A 16,978-nucleotide genomic window follows, 5' to 3' on the forward strand; every position below is an offset into this window, starting at 1 on the left:
TATTAGACCACACCTCAATAAGAGGTGTAGAGAAGCTGTGGAAACAGAGAACAGAGACCCAGTGGAACAGAGCTGGGGTGCAGTGGCTCTGTGGAGGAGCCACTGACTGCCCTGGAGCAGGAAGTTGAAATGAACCTGAGATGAGCCTGGTAGACAGCTCATGGCCAGGAGGGCCCAGAGACCACTTGCTTCTCTCATCCAAAGGGCCAGTGGAGTGGGGGTGGGGTGGAGCTGTTCCTTCATTCTCTGTGACATTTGGAGGGTGAGCTCTGTTCCACACTATTAGCCTGTGGCAAGCATGCGGTGACATGAGACTCTGCTCCATCCCCCAGCCCATAAAGCCTGCCCCTGCTGCACAGTGAAAATTACAGCTTATATTACAGGGCGCGTGTTGGGGAAGTAGCCGGAGGTTGCTGATACCATCAGAGTTCAGGTATCTTTATTGCGAATTGTGAAATGAAACTGTGTTACCCATGTGCCCAAATTTGAACGAGAAAGCTTTCCTCCCCAAACAAAGAAAAAAAAAAAAAACAATAACTGGAGCTCTGATTTTTCTTTTCTGTAAAATTATTGTAGCAAGCTGTAGCCAGGAATCTAGTACTTTTTTTTTTTCCACTTAAGAAAGAGCAAGTTTTCCCCAGAATAAAGTGGCAGGCACTCTAAGGCCCAAAGGAAAAAGATCATCATTGCCACAGCAGGCCTCTAGGGCAGCAGCTTCAGGAAGGGTTTCTGGAAGTACCAGGGTACCAGAGTGATACCAGGAAGGATGCTTGTTAGTCTCTCAGTCATGTCCAACTCTTTGTGATCCTGTGGACTGTAGCCTGCCAGGCTCCTCTGTCCATGGAATTCTCCAGGCAAGAATACTAAAGTGGAGTGCGTAGGGGAACAATAATGGAGATCCAGGGGTCAGGACTCAGAAGCCCCACTCAGTGCTACATGCAGCACCTCTACTTTAGTCATTTAAAATACTGGGGGGATAGGGTGGGGAGGGAACCTTCTCTGGTGATATAGTGGCTAAGACCCTGCACACTCCCAATGCAGGGGGCCAGGGTTTGATCCCCACTCAGAGAACTAGATCCCACATGCTGCAAATAAAGATCCTGCGTGCCACAACCTAGACCTGGAATAGCCAAATAAATAAAAGAAAGAAATATTTTAAAATATATAAAATATTAAAAATAAAATCGGTCTGACTATGATTTTGTTAGAATTATTTTTGTTTGTTTTTCACAGTTTTAAAAGTTGTTTTCACTAAGGAAAACCCTGGTAAAGAATCTGCCTGCAATGCAGTAGACACAGGAGATGTGGGTTCAGTCCCTGGATCAGAAAGACCTCGTGGAGGAGGAAATGGCAACCCATTCCAGTATTCATGCTGGGAGAATCTCATGCACAGAGAAGCTTCATTGATTACAGTCTGTGGGATCGCAAAGAGCCAGACATGACTGAGCACACACACAAACTGTGGTGGACAACATCAGAAAAATAATGGTCTCTGAAGGGTATTGGCAGAAATTATCTGCAAAGGGACATGAAATACCCCATATCATAACAGGGGTTTGGGTTACATGGGTGAAGGTATTTGTCAAAACTCATCCAGTAATACATGTAAGATTTATGCATTTCACTCTGTAAATTCTCAAAAGAAAAAACCATAAACAAATATTGAACTCTAGTTGATAATATGCATGCTGCGGTGTTTAGGAGAGAATGTACTGATGCTTGCAATTTACATTAATGCCCCCAAAACAAAGCTGGGTTGCTGGATGGAGAGTGGAATGGATTGGCAGATAGACATGTAATATAATAAAACAAGTAAAGTGTCTGGTAGAATCTAGATCATGGGTGTACTGATGTTCACTGAAAATTCTTTGGATTTTTCTCTATGTTTGAAAATATTCATAATAAAATACTGAGGAAAAGATAACTTTTATTAAATGAACATTTTGCAAACTTTGCTGATTGGAATCCCCTGGAATATTGCTTTTAAAAGTGAAACTTCTAGGAAATTTTCTTAGAGATTCAGCTTCAGTAGAGCTGGGGTGGAGCCTCTGCTCTCTGCGTTTTTAAGCAGCCCTCTCAGGTGAGCCTGATAATGGGGCATGTTTGAGGAACATTGCCTTAAGTTAACTTTCCCCTGTGAAATTGATATTGAATGTGGAAAAAAAAATATGACCAATGGAATGTTGAGTCACTAGGCCCTGGCTACCTCAATCAGACCAGAAACCTCACGTTTATCAGGGTCATTACGAAGTGCGATGAGTTTGGAAAAACACCAATTTTGGAAACCTCTGCTCAAAGAGAAAAGAATATCTCAGTGAAGTTCTGGCTGGACCTGTTCCTAAAATTCCCTCCAAACGTATGATTAAGTTGTAAGTTAGGGGGATGAAATGGCTAGTTGACTACCCTTTTCCTGTGGAGCTGAGACTCTCATTGCAGGGGAACATCTCTGGCTTTCTCTTGGGTCCTCCTAAAGCCTTAAGGAATGAAAGCCAGCCTGAAGAAGGAGAGAATTACACCTCATGCCTTCACCACCCACAGAACACTGATTAACACTGACATCGCATGTCTACTCCCTCTCCATAGGGCATTATGCTATGGCCAGGCTGCAGTGGAGGCCGAGGCACAAAGAAGAGTGTGACTCAGCAGCTGCCCTCAGAGAGAGTCTGCTCCAGCTGGGGGAGCCAGACTAGCACAGATGAACCAGGGAGTGGGCAGAGCCCCCAGGTTAGTGCTGGATGGATCCTGATGAGAGGAGAGCTGGTGAGTGCTGGCACAAGCAGGGCAGCCTCCTGGAGAACACGAGACCCCATGTGCACTCAGAGAACTGGGCAAAGTTGCTTTACAGGAAGAAGAGTAGCAGAAAACCAGAGGAGTCTGTGCTGCTGGTAGCATGACAGTCTGAGCACATAAAAAGCAGAAGTTTCTGTTAGCAGTGTATGTTAATACAGAGTGAAGTGTCAAAAATGCGCAAGGAAAAAAAACACAAAGCAGCTCTCCTCTTGGAAGGAGGAAGAAACAAAAAGAGGGGTGGGGCTAAACTGTACTAGCTTATTTCCCAAGAGATGAAGAAACAAAGAATAAAAAAGAAAGATAGACTCACTTTGATCTTCATTTTATAATCTCCCATTGATGCACTTAACAGGTGATCTTCAAACCCCCAATTTTGATGAAACCTGCCAAGATGTTGCAGGGAACTGCAGCAAACAGCGCTGTAATGCCCACAACCAGCCTGATGATGTCATTAGCAGCCTCCCAGGGTCCAGCACCCTAACTGCACCACTGTCTCTTTCTTTTTCACATCAAAAGTGATATGAAAGATGCTGTTATATCTGTTTGCATGAGCTCTGAATGATAAAAATTAAGGTCCAAACTTAGCTCCTACTTTCAGGGTTGGCATCTCTCACCAGACGGTGGGTTCTAGAGCGTAGGTGAAAGTCAAGTCAGCCCAATTTGCTCTTTCAGTTCAGTTCAGTCTCTCAGACGTGTCCGACTCTTTGTGATCCCATGAATCGCAGCACGCCAGGCCTCCCTGTCCATCACCAACTCCCGGAGTTCACTCAGACTCACATCCATCGAGTCAGTGATGCCATTCAGCCATCTCATCCTCTGTCGTCCCCTTCTCCTGCCCCTAATCCCTCCCAGCATCAGAGTCTTTTCCAATGAGTCAACTCTTCACATGAGGTGGCCAAAGTATTGGAGTTTCAGCTTCAGCATCATTTCTTCCAAAGAACACCCAGGGCTGATCTCCTTTAGAATGGACTGGTTGGATCTCCTTGCAGTCCAAGGGACTCTCAAGAGTCTTATCCAACACCACAGTTCAAAAGCATCAATTCTTTGGTGCTCAGCTTTCTTCACAGTCCAACTCTCACATCCATACATGACCACAGAAAAAACCATAGCCTTGACTAGACAGACCTTTGTTGGCAAAGTAATGTCTCTGCTTTTCAATATGCAATCTAGGTTGGTCATAACTTTCCTTCCAAGGAGTAAGCGTCTTTTAATTTCATGGCTGCAGTCACCATCTGCAGTGATTTTGGAGCCCAAAAAAATGAAGTCTGACACTGTTTCCACTGTTTCCCCATCTATTTCCCATGAAGTGATGGGACCAGATGCCATGATCTTCGTTTTCTGAATGTTGAGCTTTAAGCCAACTTTTTCACTCTCCTCTTTCACTTTCATCAAGAGGCTCTTTAGTTCCTCTTCACTTTCTGCCATAAGGGTGGTGCCATCTGCATATCTGAGGTTATTGATATTTCTCCTGGCAATCTTGATTCCAGCTTGTGTTTCTTCCAGTCCAGCGTTTCTCATGATGTACTCTGCATATAAGTTAAATAAGCAGGATGACAATATACAGCCTTGACGTACTCCTTTTCCTATTTGGAACCAGTCTGTTGTTCCATGTCCAGTTCTAACTGTTGCTTCCTGACCTGCATATAGGTTTCTCAAGAGGCAGATCAGGTGGTCTGGTATTCTCATCTCTTTCAGAATTTTCCACAGTTTATTGTGATCCACACAGTCAAAGGCTTTGGCATAGTCAGTAAAGCAGAAATAGATGTTTTTCTGGAACTCTCTTGCTTTTTCCATGATCCAGCAGATGTTGGCAATTTGATCTCTGGTTCCTCTGCCTTTTCTAAAACCAGCTTGAACATCTGGAAGTTCACGGTTCATGTATTGCTGAAGCCTGGCTTGGAGAATTCTGAGCATTACCTTACTAGCGTGTGAGATGAGTGCAATTGTGCAGTAGTTTGAGCATTCTTTGGCACTGCCTTTCTTTGGGATTGGAAGGAAAACTGACCTTTTCCAGTCCTGTGGCCACTGCTGAGTTTTCTAAATTTGCTGGCATATTGAGTGCAGCACTTTCACAGCATCATCTTTCAGGATTTGAAATAGCTCAACTGGAATTCTATCACCTCCACTAGCTTTGTTCATAGTGATGCTTTCTAAGGCCCACTTGACTTCACATTCCAGGATGTCTGGCTCTAGATGAGTGATCACACCATCGTGATTATCTGGGTCGTGAAGATCTTTTTTGTACAGTTCTTCTGTGTATTAGCAATGGCTTAAAATCACCAGTTAAGTCCAGTACTCTGTGCCATGTGGGGTCAGCTCTAAGTAGAGACTTACACACCTCAGCCTGTATTTATGAACATTTGTCCTTTAAAAATGGAAACCCACTAACAGTGGCAAGTGGTATTTGAATGATTGCAGGCTTCTCATTCCAGTCTTATTCCTAAGCAAAAAAATCACTAGAATCACTTCAATTGCTTTTTTTAAAAAAATATTTTTTCTAGCAACATCTGGGTAGTCTCCTTAACATAGAGAAGATTCACATAGGTTGTGGCTTCACTGCTTCCCTGAGCTAAGTATAAATGAACAGGAAACTCCTGAAAATAATGGCAATGACCCTACTCCTCCCACCCCAACAGGCATGACATACAGTGTTAGTCTTTGTGCTGCATCTTACGTTCGAGAGAGCAGCTGTGTATCCAACACCAGTGTAAGTGGCAACTGATAAACACATAGATATTCCAATCACTGGTCCTACCGGGAGAAGGGGTGTGAGTAGTAACTGCTGAAACCTGAGAGGCAGCGGGAGTGTGGGAGATGGGGAGTCCACACTTAAAGCACCCTGTCCTCATGATCCAGTCAGCTCATAGGCCGGAAAAGGAAATGGATTGGACATCCTCATGCTTGTCCTCCCGGATTCCTGCTCACTGTCACTCAGCATCTCCTTAGACCAAAAATTGCAAGCTGGTGGCTCACAAATGCTTTTTTGTTTTTTGAAAATTTAGCTACATTTACATCATCATTCCCATTCCAGTCTTCTCTTGAAGCATCAGGGGACCTAACAGCTCTGGGCCTGCCTCACCTTAGCAACAAGATGCTGAAACTGTGTAATAGCACCCCCTTCTCTGAAAGAACACTCTTTGATACAGAAAAATATCCATTCATCCAGATAAACTTGTCTTTGTTTTTTTTTGGTTTTGAATCAAGGCAAATTGGAAGTGGTCAAACAAGAGATGGCAAGAGTGAATGTCGACATTCTAGAATCAACGAACTCAAATGGACTGGAATGGGTGAATTTAACTCAGATGACCATTATATCTACTACTGTGGGCAGGAATCCCTCAGAAGAAATGGAGTGGCCATCATGGTGAACAAAAGAGTCCGAAATGCAGTACTTGGATGCAATCTCAAAAATGACAGAATGATCTCTGTTCATTTCCAAGGCAAACCATTCAATATCACAGTAATCCAAGTCTATGCCCCAACCAGTAATGCTGAAGAAGCTGAAGTTCAACGGTTCTATGAAGACCTACAAGACCTTTTAGAACTAACACTCAAAAAAGATGTCCTTTTCATTATAGTGGATTGGAATGCAAAAGTAGGAAGTCAAGAAACACCTGGAGTAACAGGAAAATTTGGCCTTGGAATATGGAATGAAGCACAGCAAAGACTAATAGAGTTTTGCCAAGAAAATGCACTGGTCATAACAAACACCCTGTTCCAACAACACAAGAGAAGACTCTATACATGGACATCACCAGATGGTCAACACCGAAATCAGATTGATTATATTCTTTGCAGCCCAAGATGGAGAAGCTCTATACAGTCAGCAAAAACAAGACCAGGAGCTGACTGTGGCTCAGACCATGAACTCCTTATTGCCAAATTCAGACTGAAATTGAAGAAAGTAAGGAAAACCACTAGACCATTCAGGTATGACCTAAATCAAATCCCTTATGATTATACAGTGGAAGTGAGAAATAGATTTAAGGGCCTAGATCTGATAGATAGAGTGCCTGATGAACTATGGAATGAGGTTCATGACATTGTACAGGAGACAGGGATCAAGACCATCCCCATGGAAAAGAAATGTAAAAAAGCAAAATGGCTGTCTGGGGAGGCCTTACAAATAGGTGTGAAAAGAAGAGAAGCGAAAAGCAAAGGAGAAAAGGAAAGATATAAGCATCTGAATGCAGAGTTCCAAAGAATAGCAAGAAGAGATAAGAAAGCCTTCTTCAGTGACCAATGCAAAGAAATAGAGGAAAATAATAGAATGGGAAAGACTAGGGATCTCTTCAAGAAAATCAGAGATACCAAAAGAACATTTCATGCTAAGATGGGCTTGATAAAGGACAGAAATGGTATGGACCTAACAGAAGCAGAAGATATTAAGAAGAGATGGCAAGAATACACAGAAGAACTGTACAAAAAAGATCTTCACAACCCAGATAATCACGATGGTGTGATCACTGACCTAGAGCCAGACATCCTGGAATGTGAAGTCAAGTGGGCCTTAGAAAGCATCACTACGAACAAAGCTAGTGGAGGTGATGCAATTCCAGTTGAGCTATTTCAAATCCTGGAAGATGATGCTGTGAAAGTGCTGCACTCAATATGCCAGCAAATTTGGAAAACTCAGCAGTGGCCACAGGACTGGAAAAGGTCAGTTTTCCTTCCAATCCCAAAGAAAGGCAATGCCAAAGAATGCTCAAACTACTGCACAATTGCACTCATCTCACACGCTAGTAAGGTAATGCTCAGAATTCTCCAAGCCAGGCTTCAGCAATATGTGAACCGTGAACTTCCAGATGTTCAAGCTGGTTTTAGAAAAGGCAGAGGAACCAGAGATCAAATTGCCAACATCTGCTGGATCATGGAAAAAGCAAGAGAGTTCCAGAGAAACATCTATTTCTGCTTTATTGACTATGCCAAAGCCTTTGACTGTGTGGATCACAATAAACAGTGGAAAATTCTTCAAGAGATGGGAATACCAGATCACCTGACCTGCCTCTTGAGAAATTTGTATGCAGGTCAGGAAGCAACAGTTAGAACTGGACATGGAACAACAGACTGGTTCCAAATAGGAAAAGGAGCACGTCAAAGCTGTATATTGTCACCCTGTTTATTTAACTTATATGCAGAGTACATCATGAGAAACGCTGGACTGGAAGAAACACAAGCTGGAATCAAGATTGCCAGGAGAAATGTCAATAACCTCAGATATGCAGATGACACCCCCCTTATGTCAGAAAGTGAAGAGGAACTAAAAAGCTTCTTGATGAAAGTGAAAGTGGAGAGTGAAAAAGTTGGCTTAAAGCTCAACATTCAGAAAACGAAGATCATAGCATCCGGTCCCATCACTTCATAGGAAATAGATGGGTAAACAGTGGAAACGTGTCAGACTTTATTTTTCTGGGCTCCAAAATCACTGCAGATGGTGACTGCAGCCATGAAATTAAAAGACGCTTACTCCTTGGAAGAAAAGTTATGACCAACCTAGATAGCATATTCAAAAGCAGAGACATTACTTTGCCAACAAAGGTTCATCTAGTCAAGGCTATGGTTTTTCTTGTGGTCATGTATGGATGTGACAGTTGGACTGTGAAGAAGGCTGAGCCCTGAAGAATTGATGCTTTTGAACTGTGGTGTTGGATAAGACTCTTGAGAGTCCCTTGGACTGCCAGGAGATCCAACCAGTCCATTCTGAAGGAGATCAGCCCTGGGATTTCTTTGGAAGGAATGATGCTGAAGCTGAAACTCCAGTACTTTGGCCACCTCATGTGAAGAGCTGACTCGTTAGAAAAGACTCTAATGCTGGGAGGGATTAGGGACAGGAGGAGAAGGGGACGACAGAGGATAAGATGGCTGGATGGCATCACTGACTCAATGGATGTGAGTCTGAGTGAACTCCGGGAATTGGTGATGGACAGGGAGGCCTGGCGTGCTGCGATTCATGGGGTCGCAAAGAGTCGGACACGACTGAGCGACTGATCTGATCTGATAGTTTCGTTTGCTTCCCTTGTGGCGCTAGTGGTAAAGAACCCACCTGCCAATGCAGGAGACATGAGATGAGGGTTTGATCCCTGGGTCAGAAAGATCCCCTGGAGGCGGGCACAGAAACCCACTCCAGTATTCTTCCCTGGAGGATTCCATGGACAGAGGAGCCTGCTGGGCTACAGTCCATAAGATCACTGAGAGTTGGACACAACTGAAGCGACTTGGCTGCACACACATAGTTTCTTTACAGTGTGTTAGTTTCTGCTCTACAACAAAGTGAATCGGGTGTGTATATATATATATATATATATATATATATATGCATATGTCACCTTCCTCTTGGACTTCCCTCCCACCTCCTCCCCTCCATCCAACCCTCTAGGTCACCCCAGAACACTGAGCTGAGCTCCTTGTGTTGTACAGCAGGTTCCCACTAGCTATCCATTGTACTTGTTTTTATTGTCAACTTGCCACTGATGGCCTGGCCTAGGAGATCCTACTCTGCCTTGGTGGTCAAAGAGTTGGTGGACATGTGGGCAGAGACAAGTGGTTCTTGGATACATTCTCTTGGTAGTTCTGCCCCCAAACAGATAGATACTGAGCCACTTCCCTGGGGCAGGGGCTGGCAGGTGGGGAAGGCTAATCTCAGATCTGACCCGTGACATCACACCAGCCATCAGGGAGCGTTGGCCGTGCAGGTTTCTGCTAATGGAGGTTGAGTATAACCCTCAGTCCCAGCGGCTGAGACTGACACTCTGTTTCACAGAGGAAACTGACAAAGGTAAAGACACAACACGCCTCAACTGGGGAAAGAGACAGATGCCACGCAACGCCTCGTGCTTTCCCTGCAAGACTGATCTTCCTGTGAGGAAGGCATGCTTCTGGGCAGGCAAATTTTTCCTAAACTCGAGGCAGATGGAGGTGAGGATCACTGAAACGGAACTGTTGAACTAGAGCGTTTGCAAATAGTTTAGCAACTGCCTAGTTCTCCCTTCTCCCACATCTACCTACAATTTTAATTTTCTCATTAGTGCTTGAGAATTGTTCTGTAAACAGCACAGCCCCTAATTGACTTCTGCAGCGAGACACAATTCAGTGGACGCAGGTTTACAAAAGCACTTGTTTCACTAGATTTCGACAGGGATAAGAATGATATGCTTCCCCTTGCTATAGCACTCTACACTTCCCAGAGCGCTTTCATGTCTGTTGGCTTTATTTCTCATACTGTGGGGAGGGTGGGGAGCTGCATAGGAGCTGTGGAAATTGAGGCACAGGTAAGCTGAGTGACAGGACAAAGGTCACACTGCTGGTGTGTGTCCCAGCCGAGACCAGGATTCAGGGTCTTCTCTCGGTTGTCTGTTTTCCTTGCAGATTTCAAAACAAGCAGATTAATGAGGCTTGGTTGCCATGGGTACAGCGGATGCTTCCCCCACTCAGTGCTTATGCTGTGACAGATTTTACCTGTGGCTGCAAACAGCCCCAGACTGGAATGAATTCCAGCCAGTGGTAACCCTTGGGGCAGGTGGGATGCCTGGAGAGGCCCTGAATGAGCTGTCACTGGCCCCCCTCCCTTGCACACTGACAGAGGCTCCTAACCCCTCCCTACTGTGACATTTCTCAGCATCAGAACTCAAGCAGACAAGCTCCGCTGGGCTAAGACAGTTTGGGCAATCAAAGTCTGCGGCTGTGATGGAGGCCTGGCATTTAAGTCTATTGATCAATGACAGAAGTAAAACACAAGGCGAAAAATGCACCAGGAGATCTTATTGTCAGAGCCAAATAGAGGCTTCTCCTCTCTGTTTTGAAGGCAGCTGAAAAGAGAGAGAGAGAGGAGGAGGAGGAGGAAAAACAACCACAAAGCCAGGGAAAAGTGGCACTTCGAGATTTTGATTGGTTTTTAAAGGTTTGAGGCACGGGCTGCTAAGAGCACAGGGCTCACCTGAGGGCATGGTGGGGGGCAGTCATGGGGGAGTTCTTGATCTTCCGATGGAGCTGTTTGTTTTCAGCAGTTCCAAATGGTGTGGCTGCACACCCTTAGGTGACAACTTTCTGCCCTAAGTGCAAGACAGGCCACATGCCGTCCTGAATGCTATAGAAGTGACCCAGTTGTAGGTTTTCACAGTCTCCGAAAGTGCCAGCCCCAAAGAAAAGCTCAGGCTCTGTCCACCTTTCAGGAGAGAAGAAAGGGCATCTGTCCAAAAAGGGAAAGAAAGGGACAGAGGAAGCAAGGGACCCTCAACACAGGGAGATGGAGAGGCAGGATTCCTGTTTTGTTGTGTGTCCTGGGTATAGTCAGTCCTCCTCTCTGAGCCTCAGCCTACTCTCTCCTAAAAATATAAGGAGACAAAGGTAATGCCCTTGAAGATTCCTTCTGATCCCATGAAACAACTTCAATAATTTATCAGCCTGCAGAGCCCAGGCTGGAGCAGCAGAGAGCCAGGCTGAGCCTGGCAAGTGCGAGAGTCTGCAGTCTGCGCAGAAGTGAGCCTTGGGAGTGAGGGAGCCCAGGCAGCTCACTAAAGCCCCTCAAACTTTAGTGAGCATCATGCACCACCACCCTGCCTGTGTGGCTCTTTAGAGCTCCTATGTAGGACCCAGGAAGATGCATTTTTATGACCTGGCCATTCTAGGTAATTCTGATGTCAGGAAACTGCATCCCACACACTGAGTGACATTGACATGGCTGCTAAGGACATGAGCTCAGGATTCGGAAAGCTGGGCCTGGTCTCATTTCTGTCATTCTCCAGCTATGTCCCTGGGTTTAGCTTCTTAATCTCTCTGAGCCCCAGTTTCTTCATTTGTATGATGGGGATGGCAATACCCACCTACAGCGTGATTGTGGAAATTAAACGAGCTAAGGTGTTCAAAGCCCTTAGTTAAAAATCACATGTTGTCAGTTCTCAGTAGTTGATGCCACTTTTATTATTGTCATAATTGTGATGATTATTGGAAGGGGTTTATGCAGGGAGCAGGTCACCTGGCAGATCTGATATAAGGACTTAGTCTAAGTGTAAAAATTGTCCAGTAGTCCATAGCCATTTTTATTAAAACACAAGAAATTCTTGAAGATGTACAACTCGAGTTTCTGACTAGACAATTTAAGATCTTTTACTTTTACCCGCCCAATCCTACTTCTCAGAGAAGGCAATGGCACCCCACTCCAGTACTCTTGCCTGGAAAATCCCATGGACGGAGGAGCCTGGTCTGCTGCAGTCCATGGGGTCGTGAAGAGTTGGACACGACTGAGCGACTTCACTTTCACTTTTCACTTTCATGCACTGGAGAAGGAAATGGCAACCCACTCCAATATTCTTGCCTGGAGAATCCCAGGGATGGCAGAGCCTGGTGGGCTGCCATTTATGGGGTCGCACAGAGTCGGACACGACTGAAGCGACTTAGCAGCAGCAGCAGCAGCAATCCTACTTCTGGCCTGTTCTTGAAAGTTCTCATTCAGACATTCTGGCTTAAGGGAAGGAATTCTGAAGTCTCTCCCACTAGAGGAAATGATCTTCACCTCTTCCCTCACCACGTGAACCCACTCATCTCCAGACACTCTGGCTCAAAGCTGTCTTTGGTCTTGGGATGCAGCAGATCAAGTCTTTCCTGAGATGGGGCTGAAAGTCAGAAGGAAGAGAACAGAAGTGGGTGGTGAAGTCCTTTAGACATTGAGTGGGTGTCCCAAACTCAAAAGCTTACTGAGCCTGGGCAGTTATTGCTGATGTCTGAAGCAGCCCTGGAGACGGGGTACTGACAAGCCAGAGAGTGGATACTCCATGTAAAAGGAGGAGTGCCTACTGAGTGCCAACTGAGTTGCTACAGGGGGAGACTCTGCAGGGGGAGACTCTGGCTTTCCAGAGATGATTTTTTGAAAGAAGATATAAATTCATTTTTTTGTATGTGAAATCTCCTTATTTGTAAATGTTGTCAATAAAGTTTGGGTGCTGTTGTTCAGTCACTGAATCATGTCCAGCTCTTTGAGACACCATGTACTGCAGCACACAAGGCTTCCCTGTCCCTCACCGTCTCCTGGAGTTTGCTCAAACTCATGTCTGTTGAGTCAGTGATGCCATCCAAGCACCTGTCCTCTGTCGACCCCTTCTTCTCCTGCCTTCAATCTTTCCCAGCATCAGGGTCTTTTCCAAGGAGTCAGTTCTTGCATTAGGTAGCCAAAATATTGGAGCTTCAGCTTCAGCATCAGTCCTTCCAATGAATATTCAGGATTGGTTTCCTTTAGGATTGACTGGTTTGATCCCCTTGCAGTCCAAGGGACGCTCAAGAGTCTTCTCCAACACCACAATTCAAGAGCATCAATTATTTGATGCTCAGCTTTCTCTATAGTCCAACTCTCACATCCATATATGACTACTAGAAAAACCATAGCTTTGACTAGATGGACCTTTGTCAGCAAAGCGATGTCTCTGCTTTCTAATACACCATCTAGGTTCATCATAGCTTTTCTTCCAAGGAGCAAGTGTCTTTTAATTTCATGGCTGCAGTCACCATTTGCAGTGATTTTGAAGCCCAAGAAAATAAATTCTGTCACTGTTTTCAGTGTTTCCCCATCTATTTGCCATCATCAAGAGGCTCTTCAATTAATTAAATGAAAGTGAAAGTGAAAGTCACTCAGTCGTGTCCAACTTTTTGTGACCCCATGGACTATACAGTCCATGGAATTCTCCAGGCCAGAATACTGGGGTGGGTAGCCTTTCTCTTCTCCAGGGGATCTTCCCAACCCAGGGATTGAACCCAGGTCTCCTGCATTGCAGGTGGATTCTTCACCAACTGAGCCACAAGGGAAGCCCAGTCAATTAAATATTCCTTTCTGAAATTCATGTCAAAGATTTGGAAATCTCTACCTCCTTCAGGAAGACTTCTTCTCTTCATTTAGGTAACCATGATTTTCCCGCCTTCCCACCTTCTGGCATCTCCCCTCCCCCCAGCCCTCTGTGTTTGACCCACCCTAGTTCCTCATCTTCTCTTGTTTGAGTTATTTCATGTGTTTTCTAGGAAGCTTGGGCTTCGCTACCAGAGATCCCTATGTTTGAATCCCAGCTTTATTAATCACTAGTCTCATGGACTTGTCCATGTCTCAGATTCCTCACCAGTAAAATGGGGATCATTGTAGAGTATATGCCATCGTGCTGACCTAAGGGTTCCAGCACAGGGCTTGTCCATCACAAATGCTCCCCAAGAGGCTGCTCTTTGAGTACAGGGACTATACCTCCATCTCCCCAACACTGCACAGGGCTCAGTGCAAGATAGCACTGGTTACTTGATTCCTTGTTAAATATTGGGATATTTTTTTTAAAAAGACTTTTTTTTTTTGAGCAAGTTTAGGTTCATAGCAAAATGGAGAGGAATAGAATTCCTATTTACTCCTTGCCCCCATTCATGTATAACTTCTTCCTTTATCAACATCCCCCATTAGAGAGGTATGTTTATGACAATTGATGAACCTACACTGATGCATTATTATCATGCAAACTCCATAGCTTATGTTATGCTTCACCCTTTGTGTTGTGCGTTCTGTGGGTTTGGATATATAAATAATAACACGTAACAACCATTGTGTGGCTTCCCTTGTGGCTCAGACGGTAAAGAGTGCCTGCAATGCAGGAGACCCAGGTTCAATCCCTGGGTCGGAAAGATGCCCTGGAGTGGTAACCCACGCCAGTATTCTTGCCTGGAAAATCCCATGGATAGAGGAGCCTGGCACCCTACAGTCCATAGGGTCACAAAGAGTCTGGACATGACTGAGCGACTTTGACACATTTAAATGACCATTGTAGTATCATACAGTGAAGTTCATTGCCCCTCAAATCCTCTGTGACCCACTTATTCATCCACTCCCCCCCCAACCTTTCCTTTTTAACCCCTGACCATCACTGATCTTCTTACTGTCTCCATAGTTTTACATTTTCAAAGCACTGTAGAGTTAGGATCATACAGTATCTTTTCAGATTGGCTTCTTTCACTTAGTAACATGCATTTAAATTTCCTTCATGTCTTTTCATGGCTTAATAACTCATTTCTTTTAAGTGTTAAATAATATTCCATTATCTGAATGTACCACAACTTTTTATCCATTCACCTACTAAAGGACATCCTGGTGGCTTCCCAGCTTTGGCAGTTATGAATAAAGCTGCTATAAACATCTGTGTGCAGGCTTTAACATGGTCATAAATTTTCAATGACTTTGAGTATTTACAAAGGAATGTGATTACTGAATTTTGTGGTAAAAGTATGTTTCATTTTTTAAGAAACCACCAAATTTTCTTCCAGAGTGTCTGTACCATTTTACATTCTTACCAGCAATGAAAAAGGGTTTCTCTTGTTCCACTTTGTTGTCATTATCTGGTGTTGTCAGTGTTCTGGATTTTCACTGTCTTAATAGATATGCAGTCAGATTTTGTTGCTGTTTTAATTTGCATTTCTCTCCTGACATATGATGTGGATCACCTCCAATGCTTATTTCCCATCATCTTCTTTGATTAGGTAACTGTTAAGGTCTTTGGCCCATTTTTTAAATCAGGCTGCTTATATTCTTACTATTGAGTACTAAGAATTCTTTGTATGTTTAGGAAAACAGTCCTGCATCAGACGTCTTTTGCAAATATTTCCCCCCTATCTGTAGCTTGTCTTTTAATGTTCTTGACAGTGCAGAGCAGAAAATTTTAACTTTAATGAAGTCCAGCTTATGAATTCTTTCCTTTATGGATCATGCGTTTGGTGTCATATCTAAAAAGTCATCACCAAATTTAAAGTCATTGAGATTTTTCTCCTGTTATTTTCTAGGAGCTTTGTAGTTTTGCATTTTATATTTGGGTGTGTGATCCTTTTTGATTTAATTTTTGTGAAGGGTATAAAGTCTGTGTCTAGATTCTTTTTTTTTTTTTGCATGTATAATAGATGTCCAATTGTCCAAAATGCAGATTTTGGATACTGTACTATGCAACTCATTGCATATAAAGAAATGGAGCACTTCTCTCTAATCAGAAATACTAGAAGTGCAGGGAATGTGGGTTTTTGCAGCACTGACAGCCCATGATATGAGCTCTGGTTGCCTTAGCATCCTTTGGAAAAAATAAGAAGAGTCAGAAGTGACCTCAAGACTGTATCTTTGCACATTGTGTATGTTCATAAGGTAACATAGGAAAGCACTGGAAACTTCAGTTCTAATCAATCAAGGAAGGATTCCCAGAACATTCCCTTCAAAGGCAAACGGGCTTCTACTGATGGTTCGCTGCTTCTGTAGCCTTTGACTTAAAGATATTGGAAATTTAGCCTCTTAAAGATGTGCAAGTCAAGCAAGCATGCAGAAAAACTATTTGCAAGAGACTGCAAGCAAACATTAAACATTTGACTAAAACATACCAGAGAAGGCACATGAAATCAGAATTGCAGATTTTGCAAGACTCCTTCCCTTAATGATCCAACCAATAACTGGGGAAAAGAGTACCACCGGAAGAACATCACTGACTCTTCTTGTCTAAATGAAATGGAGAATTAAACCAAATATCCAGATAATTCATATCTGCTATCACAGAGCTGGGTTGGTAGAAGAGAGTGGGAAAGAAACATAACTTTAGGAGAAAGGAGACAAGGGTTGTGAGGTTCAATACTGCATGATCATGTCTTCTGTCAGATGAGTATTTATGCACTGGACGCTCAAAGTTAGGCTTACTGGTTTGGGTAGATTAAAGGGATAACAGTCCTTATAGATGAAAACATGGCTCTAAACAGAGCCTCCGGACAGCTTTAACTGAAGTCTATGCTGCTATTCAAAACGTGGGTTTCATGACCATTCTTCAGATTCAATCAGTACGTGATCTACTGGTCACACCTGGTTCCCAGGACCCGATTTGCTTCAACGCATCATGCCGTGTGTTTGATCAGCAAAGATTTCCTGTTTGTAGTCCATTTGTCTCAGAGAAAGGGTTGGCTCAGTCCAGTCGTCCTAGCCTTATCTCTGGGAACTGCCTTTCTTCTACAGGGATCATCCTCAGGCAACTATGTTCAGAATATATGACCCTGCCCCTTCGGTTCAGCTGACTGCGCCAAGGGGACACTGGACCAAAATGTGCCAAATTCTCTCTCCCAAAAAATTCTAATAAGGAGATAGGAAGTATGGATAATAAATTGACCCATGTCAATAGCAACTTGCTACAGAGATGATCTATATATTGACCAGAGT

This window comes from Bos grunniens, chromosome 18 (assembly GCF_055505025.1).
Source record: "Bos grunniens cultivar Pamir isolate PY7600 chromosome 18, Bosgru_T2T1.0, whole genome shotgun sequence".
NCBI lineage: Eukaryota > Metazoa > Chordata > Mammalia > Artiodactyla > Bovidae > Bos > Bos grunniens.